Source organism: Eulemur rufifrons, chromosome 9 (genome assembly GCF_041146395.1).
Source record: "Eulemur rufifrons isolate Redbay chromosome 9, OSU_ERuf_1, whole genome shotgun sequence".
In the NCBI taxonomy this organism is placed as follows: Eukaryota; Metazoa; Chordata; class Mammalia; order Primates; family Lemuridae; genus Eulemur; species Eulemur rufifrons.
This window is the reverse complement of record NC_090991.1, coordinates 72,525-89,015: the sequence shown is the minus strand read 5'-3', so window position 1 is coordinate 89,015 and position 16,491 is coordinate 72,525. Positions and strand designations below refer to the sequence as shown.

The 16,491-nt window shown below is 36.4% G+C and overlaps 2 long non-coding RNA genes across 8 annotated transcripts in view; one reads left to right on the top strand and one right to left on the bottom strand.

Moving 5' to 3' along the window:
* The window catches only part of LOC138391840 (uncharacterized), a 50,112-nt gene that overhangs the window by 23,491 nt on the left and 10,130 nt on the right, over window positions 1-16,491 (top strand). For 5 of the 6 annotated variants that reach the window (XR_011234869.1, XR_011234868.1, XR_011234870.1 and 2 more), the window contains exon 3: window positions 8,298-8,377. The exons of the other annotated variant lie outside the window; for it this stretch is intronic. This is a non-coding gene — a long non-coding RNA (uncharacterized lncRNA). The remainder of the gene's footprint in view (window positions 1-8,297; window positions 8,378-16,491) is intronic. 6 annotated transcript variants of the gene reach the window in all.
* The window catches only part of LOC138391844 (uncharacterized), a 45,963-nt gene continuing 40,622 nt past the window's right edge, over window positions 11,151-16,491 (bottom strand). For both annotated transcript variants that reach the window (XR_011234876.1, XR_011234877.1), the window contains one exon: window positions 11,151-11,675. This is a non-coding gene — a long non-coding RNA (uncharacterized lncRNA). The remainder of the gene's footprint in view (window positions 11,676-16,491) is intronic.

Sequence of the window (16,491 nt, the reverse complement as noted above, 5' to 3'; positions counted from 1 at the left end):
TATCTGCCAAAGTTTAAAAATGCCTACCAAAGTTTAAATGTATGTGTCCTTTGATTAATCATTTTCACTTCTTGGTATTTGTCCTGCAGATAAATGCTTTAGGTTTGGGTTTACTTCATCATATTTCCACATGTGTGAATATACAGGTTATTCTTCACACTATTTCTTACAATAGTAAAATATTAGAAACAACTTACTTTTCCATCTGTCAGAGACTATTTATACTGATATAAAAATGCAGCTTTTAAAAACTGAGGGAGGGCCGGGTGTGGTGGCTCACGCCTGTAATCCTAGCACTCTGGGAGGCCAAGACGGGCAGATTGTTTGAGCTCAGGAGTTCGAGACCAGCCTGAGCAAAAACGAGACCCTGTCTCTATTAAAAAATAGAAAGAAATTAGCCAGACAATTTAAAGTATATATAGAAAAAATTAGCTGGGCGTGTTGGCGCATGCATGTAGTCCCAGCTACTTGGGAGGCTGAGGCAGGAGGATCGCTTGAGCCCAGGAGTTTGAAGTTGCTGTGAGCGAGGCTGACGCCATGGCACTCCCTTCCCTTATCTCTGTCACACGCAGCAGAGTGAGACTTTGTCTCAAAAAATAAATAAATAAATAAATAATCGAGGGAGGTAGTTTTTAAAAAGTTATTGCTATTGCCTGATTTTCAAGATGTAGTATGAAGTGAAAAGGTAGGGTGCCAATGATATATGATACTATATAAAAATATTTTTGTTTTTGTTTTTTTTTTTTTTTTTTGAGACAGAGTCTTACTTTGTTGCCCAGGCTAGAGTGAGTGCCGTGGCGTCAGCCTAGCTCACAGCAACCTCAAACTCCTGGGCTCAAGCGATCCTCCTGCCTCAGCCTCCCGAGTAGCTGGGACTACAGGCATGCGCCACTATGCCTGGCTAATTTTTCTATATATATATTTTTAGTTGTCCATATAATTTCTTTCTATTTTTAGTAGAGACGGGGTCTTGCTCTTGCTCAGGCTGGTCTCGAACTCCTGACCTTGAGCGATCCACCCGCCTCGGCCTCCCAGAGTGCTAGGATCACAGGCGTGAGCCACCACGCCCGGCCTATAAAAATATTTTTACATATACTGAATACCTCTGAAATGCTACAGAAGAAGCTAATATTAGTGGCTGTGTTAGAGGAGAACTGGGTGGCTAGGGGTAAGGTGGGAAGGAGATTTAGCTTTCATAATTAATATCTTGAATCTTGAGTTTTGTGACATGGTGATACAAGATGTATCTGGGGGAAAAAAAGTGATAGTTGGTAAAAGCAAAAAAAAAAAAATTCCACCAAATTTTCATCTTTATCAACTTATCAGAATCTCCAAGGGTGAAATCACCCCGAATCTCTATTTGAAAAATGTTTTCCATAGTACTGGTAAAAACCATATAACATTGGTGTCGTTGAAGAATAAATTTTTAAAAACTCCACATAACATGAGCTTTATCATGGTAATCATTTCTAAGTGTATGGTTTAGTAGCGTTAAGCATATTTACATTGTTGACCAAAACTTTTTATCTTGTAAAACTAAAACTCTATACCCATTAAACAGTAACTTTACTTTTCCCCCTACCACCTTCCCCTGCTACCCACCTACTTTATGTTTCTATGAACTTGACTACTTTAGTGACCTCATTTAAGTGGAATCATGCAGTATTTGTGACTGGCTTATTTCACTTGACATGATGTCCAGTAGGCTTATTCATGTTATAGCATATGGCAGAATTCCATTCCTTTTTAAGGCTTAATTATACTCCATTGTGTATGTACCATATTTGGTTTATCTCTTTATCCCTTGATGGACGTTTGGGTTGGCTATTGTGAATAGTGCTGGTATTATCATGGGCATATGGACATCTCTTCAAGACCCTGCCTTCGATTCTTTTGACTATATTCCAGAAATGGGATTGCTGGATCATGTGGTATTTCTATTTTTAATTTTTTGAGGACCTGTAATCATGTTTTCCATAGCACCTGCACCATTTTACAGTCTCACCATCAGTCCACAGGGTTTCTGATTTCTTCACATCCTCACCAACACTTATTTTTTGTTTTTTTGATAATAGCCATCCTAAAGGGTATGAGGGGATCCTAATCTATATATATATATATATTTTTTTTTTTTTTTGAGACAGAGTCTCACTCTGTTGCCCAGGCTAGAGTGGGTGCCGTGGCGTCAGCCTAGCTCACAGCAACCTCAAACTCCTGAGCTCAAGCGATCCTCCTGTCTCAGCCTCCCTAGTAACTGGGACTACAGGCATGCGCCACCATGCCCAGCTAATTTTTTCTATATATATTTTTAGCTGTCCATATAATTTCTTTCTATTTTTAGTAGAGATGGGGTCTCTCTCTTGCTCAGGCTGGTCTCGAACTCCTGAGCTCAAACGATCCGCCCACCTCGGCCTCCCAGAGTGCTAGGATTACAGGCATGAGCCACCGCGCCCGGCCTCTAATCTATATTTTTAACAAGCATTTTGATGTATTTCTCAGTGAGCTATGATGGCGCTGTTGCACTCCAGCCTGGGTGCCAGAGGAAGACCACGTCTCTTAAAAGAAAAATCATGTATTTCTCATATACTTTAAAAAAGCTTTATGAAATTATGAAGTACACTTAAAGATTTTATAGTTTGATTACCTAAATAATGCAGGTAATAGTCACTTTTTAGAACTGTTATCTGTGTGCTTTGTTTCTGTAATTTAAAGTACATGTTGTATAATCAGATTGTCTAGGGATAATACCCTTCACTCTCCCCCCTCCCCCAGTTTTTTCTTTTATTTAGTTAGCTGTAAAGGAGTTCCCCAGGGAACAGACCAGCTGTGTGTACTTAACCCCAAGATGTTTTGCTCACCTTAATTCTTTTCTCCAATATAGTTAAAATTCTAAGGTTTTACATGTTATAAGAATTCCAATGGTATACCAACATTCAAAATATTATGTTTTAATAAAAAACTGACTGTCCTTTTTACTTGGCATGAGAGGATTTGAGCTGTTTAGTTTTAATTGAGAATACTAAGATCCTAGTAACAAAGGGAAAAGAAGTATAAATTGTCCTTAAATTTTTTTCCTCCATTTCCAAGAAAATTTTAGGGTGTGAGTGTTCTACAACAAAATTAATAGCTTTGGAGTATTTTGCATTTGGAGTAAATTCCTTGCGGTTTTTGTTTTTCTGACTTGAAGTTCCTGAAATTGTTATTCTGGAACTGTTATTGCAGAGTGCCCATTCTTTCTGGCAGGTATTTTTTCTTGAGAAGTATTATTTCTAAAATCACATCACTGTATGAGTATCCAGCTATAACCTATGACTACATCATGAGTATTAGAAGTCATTTTGAAATAACTTTTACCAGACTTTAAGGTTCCTTACTGTGCCATTTTCTCCTTTTTGATGGTTTTTATTTGGATATTTAGGACTGAACTGCTGCATTTATTCTATCTGGTGTGTGAGTTGGTAGAGGAGGGTTCAGGTAGTTGTATGGCTTGGGAAGAGTGGGAGTTCAGTCCTCACTGTGAATTGTGAGAAGATGATGAAATCCTTTATATCCGTTTCCATAGACCTGCATTTCAATGACTCACATTTTAATGAGAATTGGTTGTGCAGCTGCAACCCTGGCAACAAAGCCTAGGAGAAAAGCATGGGGGCAGCATTCCAGAAATCAAGGCAGGCCCTGGTCTCATGTGGAGCTGAGCCAATGAAACAGATAAAATATAAAGCATTTACTAGAATTAAGACCAATACTTTCTTTGGCATAGTGGAGTTGAAAATTTTCCACATGTTTTATTTAAAAAGTCCAAAGCTGTCATACGTTGCACACTCAATAAGAGTAGCTATATTATATTCTCTTTTAGTATAAAAATAAAATACTCTTGGAAGTTAATATTTCTGTGAATTATATCTAAAATGTGATTACTGGCCCATTCTTGGTGAAGTCTATGTTTTCAAAACACAGGGTACGAAATGTGTCAGATTTTTAAACACAAGCTTTGAGGTTTTAATAACTTTAAAAATTAAATGGTCATAGCAGTTTTAATGTGAATGTCGCATGGTTATTGGACTCCATAGATTCCCTTAAATAATACAATTTATTAAATGTATTCTCCTAATGCTATGACAGTGACTAATCTATCATTAAACCATAATTTCATTATTACCTGGTTTTTATACAATTATGTTGCATCTGGGTTTTCCCTCCTATTACAATAGGAAATACTACAATAAAACATTTTTGTCCATATAAGTATTTTGCTTTCTTTTGGATTACTCAGGATTATTTTTGTATTTCCAGAAGCGTTACTAATGCATTAAATGTAAACATTTTCAATAATTTCTGACAGTGTGTATGCAATTAGTAGTTTCTCTACTTCTTTCCCTTTATTGATTACCACGTTTTAAAATTCATTGAATAGATGTGAAATGGTAGATGCAGTTTTTGTTTTTAATTTTAATTTCTTTAATTACGAACTTTGAACATTTTAAAAGAAGCCTACTAGCTTCTCCTCTGTGGATTGTAAATTTTACATCCTTTTCCCGTTTATCTATTGGAAATCCATTAGTTGTTTTAGGTAATAGTCCTGAGAATCTCTCAAATTGAATGTGGTAAACTTCTCATTCATTCTGTACGTACATACTAATATGTGCCAGACCCTGTTATAGGTTGAACAAAACATCATGATGTAATTGCAAACTCCTCGAGCTAAAAGGACTCTTAGATGGTGTTTTCATTTTTCACCTAAGAAAACTGAGATCCCATCCCAAATTACATGATCAGTAATTAACCTTAGGGAATTGTGGCCGAACTGGAATTAAAGCTCTGTAGGCATCATTGCCTCCATAGTCTTCCATGTATCTCCTCTTTGCTCTTCCAGATATGATACCAGATTTCTTCCCACTGCCCCTGCTGCTTCTGCTATACTTGTGGATTCCTGTGGCCTAAGCAAATCAGCCTAATCCTAGTCTTGTGGTTTAAAGAACCCATTGGTTTTTACCATTCCTTTGGCCGCAGTGATTGGTTTGGGAATGACAAGTCAGCCAAGTTGATCCAGTTAGATGGTAGCCTTGAATTTTCATTACCATTAAGTGCTAATAAGTATTTTTAAAAATGTTTACATGTTTTTACCTTTTAATTTGAATTATCTAGTTATATAGTTTCCAAACATGAGATTTTAAAAACCATCTTTTTGTCATTAATTTCTAATTTTATCCCATTTTTGTAAGAGAATACAGTCTGTCTGGTATTGATCCTCTCAAGTGTTTTGAGGCACGCTTTTTCTATTATACGACCAGTGTGTGTATGTGCTGTATGCTCATGAAAATAATAGGTATTCTTAGTTTTTTTCCTGGGATCTTCAATATGTCTACTTATATTGTTCTCTTCTTGATGAATTGATGTTAAAATTCTCAACTACACTTGAATTTTTACACATGTATTTGTGGTATTTATTCCTGACGTATATTGAAGCCTTCTTGTTTGCTGTGGATGTGTTCATCATGATGATACATTTTTGTTATATCAGTATATAATATCTGAATTTGTCCTTTATGATATTTTTTGCCTTAAATTTTATTATGATTGCTACTGTAGCTTTATTTTTATTCATAGTCATCTGATGTATCCTTTCTTAAATATGTCTCTTGTAGGGACTATATTGCTTTATCATTTTTTAACCCACCATAAAATCTTTGGCCTAATTTGTTTTCAAATTGGCAAGTTCAACTCACTTACATGATTGTAATTTTTTTTTTTTTTTTTTTTTTTTTTTTTTTTTTTTTGAGACAGGGTCTTGCTCTGTCTCCCAGGCTAGAGTGCCATGGCATCATCATAGCTCACAGCAACCTCAAACTCCTGGGCTCAAGTGATCCTCCTGCCTCAGCCTCTGGAGTAGCTGGCACTATAGATTTCTGCCACCTTGCCCAGCTAATTTTTCTATTTTTTGTAGAGATGGGGTCTCGTTCTAAATCAAGCTGGTCATGAACTCCTGGCCTGAAATGATCCTCCTGCCTCGGCCCCTGTTGTAATCACTCTAATTGGGCTTACTTTTGGTCCTTTTCCCCCTTTCCTGCCTTTCATTGGATAGGTTGAGTTTTTTTTTTTCTATTATTGTTCTTACACTGGTTGTCCTTTAGACCTATTCCTGTTTATTTCTGCATATTGATTACATTTAAAGTAGCTTTTTTTTCCCCCACATATGACAAATACTCTAGCACACTCTTATGTTCTCTGGGTGTGTGTCCTGACTTCCCGTCCCCAATGAATGTATTGCTAGTATTTTAGGTCAGAGTTTTTTTCGATATCAAGGCATTTGTCTTCTTTTACTTTGTCTCTCCCTTTTTCTTTTTCTTTTCAATATTCCTCCAAGATTGTGCTTAGTGGGCTTTTTATGACATTCTGAGGCTTTGTGTTCTTGGGAATATTTTTGCCTAACATATTGGAATGATATTTTGTCTGGATGGAAAATTCTAAATGTAAAGTTCTTTTAATTCAAGACTTTTAAAATAGAGGTAGCAATCCCTTACCTGGAATTCCAAAATCAAAAAAAGATCTGAAAACCAAAGGGCTTCTTGTAACTCATTTGGCAACAAAACCCAACAAGCTGACAGGAGGCTATTTATGGCTCATTTGGCAGAAGAACCCAACCTGAACTGACATGAGGGTATTTATGGCTTTTATCCATCTCATTTAGTGTGAGTATTTACAGATTTTGCTTCAAAATATTAATGAGTTCAATTATGGGTTAGTGCCTTAGACACTGCTCTGGATGTTACATACTATGTGATATATACCATATTACTTTTGTAAAATCTGAAAAATTCTTGTCTTAGTCTGTTTTGTCTGTCTGTAACAGAACACCACAGACTGGGCAGTTTATAATGAATCAGAAGTTTATCGGCTCACAGTTCTGGAGGATAGGAAGTCCAAGAGCGAGAGGCTGGTATCTCGCTGGGCAGAGAAAGCGAGGCAGTGGGGGAACTCGCCCCTTTATAATGAACCCTTCCTGATGGACGCACTCTCAGTGCAGGGCCAGCATGAATCCGTCCGTGAGGGCTGATCCTTAGTCCCAATACTGTTGCATTGGACATTGAGTTTCCAACACATGCTTTTTAGAGGATACATTCAAGCTATAGCAATTTTAAATTCTGAAAAAACCCTTGCCTCAAGAAGTACGGATTGTGAATTTGGGTTACTCCATCTTGTATCCAGTGTTACTTACTGCGATATATATTAATCTCATTCTTTTGCTTTGATGTTGGTCTATTCTTTTCTTTCAGTTTTCTCGAATTTTTTCTTTGGTGAACTTAAATTTTCTAGGAATAGTTTCCTCTGTTATTTGGCTCTTTGAGCCCTTATAATATTGATTTCTTTTGTCTTTAATTCTGGGAAAGTTACCCTCATTATTTCTTGAAATGCTTTATTTCTTCCTTCCTGAAACTCCAATTATCTGGATATTGTCTCTTTTTCATGCTCAATATTTCTACTTGATTCTTTTTCGTTGTTTCTTGTTTCATTTGGTAGTGTTTACATCTCTCATTGACTTCTTAGGGCTGTATTCTTGGATCCTCCATTCCAATAATTCTACTTCAGATGGCATAAATTGTTTAGTGTGTTGTCTTTCTTTTACAGTAGTTTTATGCTCCAGATGTATCTATTTGTCTATGTCCCTTGGGGTGGGTATTAGTTACTTACTCTAATGTGCATTGGAATTTGTGTCAGTCCAGGTGAGTTTAAGGAGAGGAAGGGCTTGAGTCTCAGGTCAGCCAGCCGCCTGGCACCGCTGAAGTGCTGTTGAGTCTCCTCTTGGCTGATGCTGCATCAGGCAACTTCTGATGAGGGTTTGCTTCTTACACTCTCAGAATGAGTAATATCGGGAAGAGGTAGTGTCCTTAGATCATAACTCCCTCTCGGCTCCGTACCCCTGGCCCTTGCTGTGGGAGCACGAGTGGGGGCAGGAAGGGTGAGTGCCCAGCGGCACTGTACCTGTTTCCACAGCTTTCCCCCACAGGGCTTTTGTGTTGTCTGGAGTTTATCTTGCTGCCAAAGACATCTAGGCTGTTGCTGCTAATTTCTGTGGTGAAGGGACAATCGAGGAGGGGCAAGGGCAGAATTCAAAAGAGCTTTTAGCTAATCTGTCTTTTAACTCTGACCTCTGCTGCCCTTTGCTTCTGGTCACCAGTTTCCTCTCAGATAAGTTCAGTACAGCTTCTGGTATCTCCAGCAGTTTCTGTTTGTTTTTGTTGCTGCTGCTGTTACTGTTCCTGGAATCTGGATTTACTTCCATGTTTTTTCCTTCCCAGGGTTGATTCTGTTGGGACAAGAAGCCTGTGACAGTTTGCAATCTTGATAGGAATTGGATGACCTCATTTGGGCCAATAAGGTTAGTTACACAAAGATTTCCTCAAAAACATGAAAATCTTTAGTTAGGCTCAAGGGATACTACTGCCTCACCTCCCGAGTATACGGGACTACAGGCATGCGCCACCATGCCCGGCTAATTTTTTTTATTTTGAGTTGTTTGGCTAATTTCTTTCTATTTTTAGTAGAAATGGGGTCTCGCTCTTGCTCAGGCTCGTCTTGAACTCCTGAGCTGAAGCAGTCCTCCCGCCTTGGTCTCTCACGGTGCTAGGATTACAGGAGTGAGCCACCGCACCCAGCCAAAGCGAGTCATTTCTTAGCAAACATGAGGTTGTTGCAATTTTTAGTTACTTAGAATGTGACATCAGATAAAGTAATCAATAATATTTAAAAGAAAAGATTTAATTCCTTTTGAAACTTTTATACAAAAAAAATAAAACTTATGTAATGATGCACACCAGTAAACAGGTATAAGCCACCACCCAACACAGATGTCCTAGTGGTGGACAGTTGAGTAGTTTCTAGTTGTTTTCTGTTACAAACTATGTTGTAAATTCTTGTACCTATATCTTAGTACCCCCCTGACTTTTAGTATCCTTGTTTCTCTAACATACATCTAGAAGTAGAATTCTCAGTTGTGAGGTGTGGGCATGACCAATTGTACAAGATAGGGCCACATTATTTTCCAAAGTGATAATTGCTCCCACGTCACTGTGTGTAAGTTCCACTTTCACATCTTCATCAATGCTTGATTTTTTCTGACATTTAAATTTTTGCTAATCTGATGGGTAAAATGGGATTTCATGGACTTGTTCTTTTCTGATTGCTAAGAGGTTAGGCATTTCTTTATGTGCTTAATTGCTTGGTATGGTTTCTTCTGTGAAAGACGTGCTTGTTCATGTCTTTTGCACATTTTTCTGTTTTTTTCATAAGCCTCCCTTTTTGTTCTGAAAACAAATTCTTTGTTGATTATATGTGTTAAAATATACTTAACTAACATCTTCTTGGTGTATGTTTTTGTGTTTAAGAATGTTTTCTTACACTCAGCAATAAAGATTTCATCCAGATTTACTTGTAAAAGTTGAAAAATCTTGCCTTTTACATAGAAGCCTAGAATTGATTTTTGAAGAAGGGATTTAATTGCATTTATTTTCTATATGGAGAACCCTCTGTTCCACAACTACTTACTAAGTAGTCTTTCCTTTCACCACTGGTATGCAGTATAGAATAGTGTATCAGGCTCCCATACATGATGCGTTCGATTATAGATTGTATTAGCCCACTGGTTCATCATCGTGCCAACTCCACAGTGTCTTCTGCAGTTTGCTTTAGTGTCCTGATACCTGGGAAGGCAGGTCCCATTCTTTTTGTTCTTCTTTTGTAATGTTTTGGCCATTCTTAAAATTTATATGACCACTTTGTATAAATATTTATACAGAATATAAATATTATTTATATTTATATATTTACATGGGATGGCCATATAAATTTTCAAATTAGTTTGTTAAGTTTTCCAAAAGCCCTGTTGGACTTTGGATTAGACTTGCACTAAATCTATAGATATGAGTCTTCCTATTTATGAAGCTAGTGTATGTCTTCATTGTTTAGTTATTTCCATAAAGGCTTTTAAAAAACTTTGTATTAATGAAAACTTTTAAACATATTCAAAAGTAGACAGTAGTATAATGAGCCCAATGTATCCATCTCTCAGCTTCAAAAATTTCAATTCTTTTTTTTTTTTTTTTTTTGAGACAGAGTCTCATTCTGTTGCCCAGGCTAGAGTGAGTGCCGTGGCGTCAGCCTAGCTCACAGCAACCTCAAACTCCTGAACTCAAGCGATCCTCCTGTCTCAGCCTCTCGAGTAGCTGGGACTACAGGCATGCGCCACCATGCCCGGCTAATTTTTTCTATATATATTTTTAGCTGTCCATATAATTTCTTTCTATTTTTAGTAGAGATGGGGTCTCGCTCTTGCTCAGGCTGGTCTCGAACTCCTGAGCTCAAACGATCCGCCCACCTCGGCCTCCCAGAGTGCTAGGATTACAGGCGTGAGCCACCGCGCCCGGCCAAAAATTTCAATTCTTATCTTTACTTTATTCTACCCACTCTCTTCCTTTCCTCTATTATTTTGAAGGCAAATCTGAGGCATATCAGTTTATCCATAATTATTTCAATATGTATCCCTAAAAAAGACTAAACCACAACACCATTATGATATAAATTGATAATTTAAAAGGGTTTATTTACACATAAATGTACATAGTGTAAACAAATGTATTGTGAAGCAAATATTACTCAAGGTAAGAAATAGGACATTGTCAGCACCCCAGAAGCCTCCTGTGTCCTTTCCAATTACATACATTCCTGTTCCAACATCTGGTGGAATTGCTACCCTGATTTTTATGGTAATTACTTCCTTCCATGATTTTTACCATCTATATATGTATCCCTAAAGAATACAGTTTAGCTTGCCTATTTTGACTTTAAATGGAGTCAGAACTGGAGGTGATCCTTTGTGTTTTCTTCTTTAATTCAATATTATATTTATTTATAAGATTGATCCATATTCATGTAGGCAGCTAAATTTCATGTTCATTTTTCTTTATTGTCTTGTTGTATGGCTGTACCATGATAGATTTATCCATTATAGTTTTTTATAATCTGTGTTGATACCCAATGCGACCATTAAGAACATTGCTCTTTTATGCATTTGTGTGTGTGTAGCCTGGTGAACATATGCATGAGTTTCCCTAGGGCCATGCCCCCTATGACCAGGTGGCAGAATAGCGCCCCCCACCACCCAGTCTGTGGGAAAAAATGTCTTCCATTAAACTTAGGAACTGGGGGGCTGCATGGCAGGAGATGAGCGACTTCATCATCTATGTTTACAGCCATTCCTCATGGCTCCCCACACCCCCCCTCTGAAAAATTATCTTCCATGAACCCGGTCTCTGATGCCAAAAAGGGTTGGGGACCCCTGCTCTAGGGTATATACCTAGGAGTGAAATTGCTCTAAAGTCTAAAGAGTTCACCTTGACCATGCAAGAGCAAATTGTTTCAAAGTTGATGTTATTCTTTGACATTCTCACCAGCAGTTTGAGTGTTCCATTATTTCGTATCTTCAGACTTTAAAATCTTTAGCAATTGGAGAAGAATGTAGTAGCGGTTCTTTAAGTTTAGCCTTGTATTGTCTTACATTTTAATATGAGAGTGAACAGGCTGGTCTGAAGGTAGTCAGTTATCTCGATTGATAGTTCACCGTCAGTAATAGACTGAACACCTTGTTCTGCTCTTTCCCCTCTTCTCACTACTGCACTTGTCTTAAAAAAAAAAAAAAAGAAAAAGAAAAACCAAAAGAGAGAGTGAACAGTAAGCCTGACTTGTTTGACTAACACGTTGTGAACCTCAAGATTATACACACAAATTAGAGATTTCTTAAACTAAAATTCTCCAGTTGAAGTCTTCCACACTTTTGTTCATATTCCATTTATATTATAACATAAAATCAGTTCTTTCAAGGTATAGAAAAAGGCACATTTAGATAAATTGAAGCAGATTAATTTAAGACATTAGATAACATCTTTTGTTTTTATGTTTATTTTCCTGTATGGTTAGGCATGAATCTAATTTGTCACATTCTCCTTATTCTGTTCCTAGTAACTCTTGTAGAAATCACATAGTAGCCACCAGGCATCTTTGTCACTCTATGTACTAATCGTTATTACAGCTTAATTTTTTAAAAGATGAAAAATAAAAATGGAAGTTCTTGTTGGCTCATGCCTGTAATCCTAGCAATCTGGGAGGCAGAGGCAAGCAGATTGTTTGAGCTTAGGAGGTGGAGACCAGCCTGAGCAAGAGCGAGACCCCATCTCTACTAAAAATAGAAAGAAATTATATGGACAGCTAAAATATATATATATATATATATATATATTACTATATATATATGCCACGCATGGTGGCACATGCCTGTAGTCCCAGCTACTCGGGAGGCTCAGGCAGGAGGATCGCTCGAGCCCAGGAGTTTGAGGTTGCTGTGAGCTAGGCTGATGCCAGGGCACTCTAGCCCAGGCAACAGAGTGAGACTGTCAAAAAAAAAAAAAAAAGAAAGAAAGAAAGAAAGAAAAAGGAAGTTCTAGTATTTTCCTGTAACTTCCCAGTAGATCATTTTGATCCTCCCTCAGGAGAGCATATCCCACATTGCAAACCGTCAATGACAGAAGTCAGAAGTTTAGAGCACCCAGCCCCAAATCTTTAATTTTATAGCTTAAGTAAAATAATTTTTAGAGACTCTGACATCCTTCTTTTCACTCAACTAGCTTACTTTATAGCCTACTTTAATTAGGAGGAACATAATGCTGTATTTAAGCCTAATGAAACAGATATCAGCAATATATGTTGAGTAGGGTAAGCATATAGTTTATCACCAAATCACTAGACTTTTGAGGATGAAAGAGAGTAATAGTAATGTTAATCATTCACCACAGCAATAGGTATAAATCTGGACTGTCCCGGGCAAATCCATGATATATAGCCACCATCATGTTGCATGAGTGTAGTTAAAACTAGTATCTTGCACCTTCATGTCATGAGGTAGAATAAAGTAATGTTCCATTTATTTTAGGTAGAGCAAAGTTTTAATTTCTCCTTTGTTGAAATGAGGAAAATAGTTTTTAAATGCCTCTCATAAGTTTTCTCATTCTGTCTTGTTCCACCAAGGGAATCTTGGTCAGATGACAATCAGAAAAGATGGTTTAATCTATATAAGAACACCCTGCAAATTATAAAGTGTTATAGTAACATAAGTTACATTCCATTATCAAGCCAGGAGGCAATGGAATAGGAAAGCTGAAGTTTATTTCTGCTTTTCTGACTTTGGTCTTAACTTTAAGGTTTCATTCTTTGAGTGGTCTTAGGTAATCCCCCAAGATGGATTCCCAAGTCCAAAGTGAAATACTTGATTAATATATGTTCCTTTCTACTAACATGAATGATAAAAAGTAAATTGTTTTAACAAATTCTTCTATTGTTAAATTGTTTTTTTAAAAACCTCAGTTATCCACAAAGAATTAACAGATTCATAACTAGATTTTCATGTACTTAAATTTCTTATGTATTAATACTTTGCTTAAACAATTTATACATTTAGTACTATATGATAATTCTTAAGGGCTTTATTGCAATCGTACCAATGGTATAACCTGCTTATTTAGGAAGAATAAATTATTTTTAAAAGTACAAGATGTAGATAGAACAATTTTTTTTTTTTTTTTTTTTGAGACAGAGTCTCGCTCTGTTGCCCAGGCTAGAGTGAGTGCCATGGCGTCAGCCTAGCTCACAGCAACCTCAAACTCCTGGGCTCAAGCAATCCTCCTGTCTCAGCCTCCCGAGTAGCTGGGACTACAGGCATGTGCCACCATGCCCGGCTAATTTTTTCTATATATTTTTAGCTGTCTATATAATTTCTTTCTATTTTTAGTAGAGATGGGGTCTCGCTCTTGCTCAGGCTGGTCTCGAACTCCTGAGCTCAAACGATCCGCCCACCTCGGCCTCCCAGAGTGCTAGGATTACAGGCGTGAGCCACCGCGCCCGGCCAGAACAATTTTTATAATCATACTTTTGGCTATAAAACAATATCTATTTTAAGTTGGGATTACATTTTAGTCCCTGTCTCATTAAATTAACTAGTTATGCATGAAAGCCAGTATAGTGTAGCATAGTATTTCTAAATTTCAGCTATTCATGTACCATCTTCACAATTTACCATAGCTCTATGTTACCTATAAGAAAGAAATATTACTTCCCATAAATAAAAGATATACATAAGGATACACTAAATTAAATACGTAACTGTTAAAGGTTAATGTTATTAATATTTATACATACCTCCCAAAGTTATCTCAAGTACTTCTAGTGTGTATCTGCCACACTTTCCAAAATACTAGTGTTAGCACATAGTAACTACACAGACTGGATTCAAATCCTAATTCTTGTTAACTGTGACTTGGTGCAATGAGTTTCTTAGATTCCGTTTTCTCATCTGTGAAGTCAAGTTGATGGTTTTACTCTCATAGCCTTCCTTATTGTACAGGCTAAATAATGCCAGTGAAGAGTGCCTGTCACATAGTAAGAGCACAATAATTGCTAGTCCTTATTACTGTTTTTATTATCTTAATCCTCAGATATCTTTGTTATCTGACAGTAGTCATCCTAAACAAAATACATCACCCAAGAAAGACGGTTTAAAAAATGGTGATATAAATGTAGACTTTGATCAACTGAAAGTTGATGCTAAAAGTTAGTATAAAAATATATTATCTTTCATAGTTGCCAGAAAACAGTCAAGGTTTAAAATATCTCCAGTGTTTATTGATTAAGTCAAAATAAATATTTTTAATTGACTACAATGGCATCATTCTGATTGTGAATGTTAAGTATGTTCTTATTTTTGCTTGACTTGTCTTTAAAGTCACCTAATATATCCGATAATGCTGAATAATAATATGGCCTTTATTCTGCTTCATGTTTCCAATTTGAAAACTTTCTTTCTTTTGTCTAATTGTATCTCTGTAAATTGTGTACATTTTTTTAGTTTTCTCCTCTAAGAAAAGAGATTATGGTCATTCCAAAAAGATCATTAATTTTAATGATATAAAGAGCTGCAGCACTACTTAGTCCTTTTAAAGAAGTTTTCTCTTATTCTGTATATAAAGATGTCTTTTTTCCAGTAAATAACAATTGAAAAATCAGAATAGTGACAGTTTTAATAAACTGGGAATCAATATTAATTAAAGGGAAACTAGGAAGCTGATCACTCAAACTGAAAAGAATTTCTTATTTTGGGACTGCTGAAATCCCTTCTCACAGAAGCTTTATGCTTGGTTCTCTTATTTTGCTTAATATTCATCTTTAGGTTTGTTTCTAAAACAATTAATTATCATAGTGATTCATCATGCTTTTTAGATAACTTTTCAGAGGGTTAAACATTGTAGGTAATTCATAGCTCATTGTTTTCAATTTATGAGACTGTAGAAATTACCAAGAAATGAGTGAAGACTGGTTTGATGCTAAAGAAAACCTGACAGGAGGTGACTTCTCAGGAAGGAAAGAAAATCAAATAGAACAAGATAGATGGAATCTGAAGTTTACACTAGGTTGGTTTAACAATTTACTGAGGAATCCTAACCTATTTGTAAAATAATACTTACCTGCTTCTGTGTTGTGTTGGGTGCCTGAGCTGTTTTAATATTTTATTCCTGTTTGTGGCTTTTCTTTATACAAAACGAGAAATTGGCCAGTTGGAGGTCAACTTTTTAAAGAACAGAAAATTGCTAAAAGCTTAAACGCAAGATTTAGTTAGCAAGTAGATAAGCTGCATTCTTTTCCACTGAGCCCTCACTGGACACTTTCAGGTGCGGTTACCTGTGGAACAAAACCAACTTCTCAGCTTTCCTCAGGTAACCAGTACTAATCTATCAAATCGGTATTAGTGATGGAAACTATTTGCTTTCCCTCACTTTAATAATTTCATCTATTTCAGTAGTATTTTCATCTTTGGATAGTCCTTAAATGCTTATAATAGTTAGAATAATCACAGGCACTAGAGAAAATTCTATCATTTCTTGTGATAGTTATGCTACCTCTCTTTATTTTTATCTGTATGTTTCTGTGGGTTTTAAATCTTCCGTATTAGCCATGGTTTTATTTTTTACTGCTTGTATAAATAATGGCTTAGTAAGATTTTTAAATAAAATATGAAAATATAAGAAAATTAAAATTACCTGAAGTTTCTCCAACCTTCACTAACCACTATGAATATTTTAGTGAGCATTTCAATGCATTTCTTTATGCATATATTAATACATATACACAACTTAAAATATTATATCTGATTTAATTGTAACTTTTTTTCTTTCCTTGCATTATTTTCCACCATATCACTTGTCACAATACTGTGTGTTTTGCTTACTTGATGCTTGATTGATTACTGGGTTCACTGCCTTCCCACCCTTACATACTAGCTCAGCAAGATCAGGGATTTTTGTTCACTGCCAAGTACAGCATGCAGCCCATGGGGTATCCAGTAGATATTTTGTATCGAATTAGTGAAGGGTTAGGTGACGGGTGTAATATATA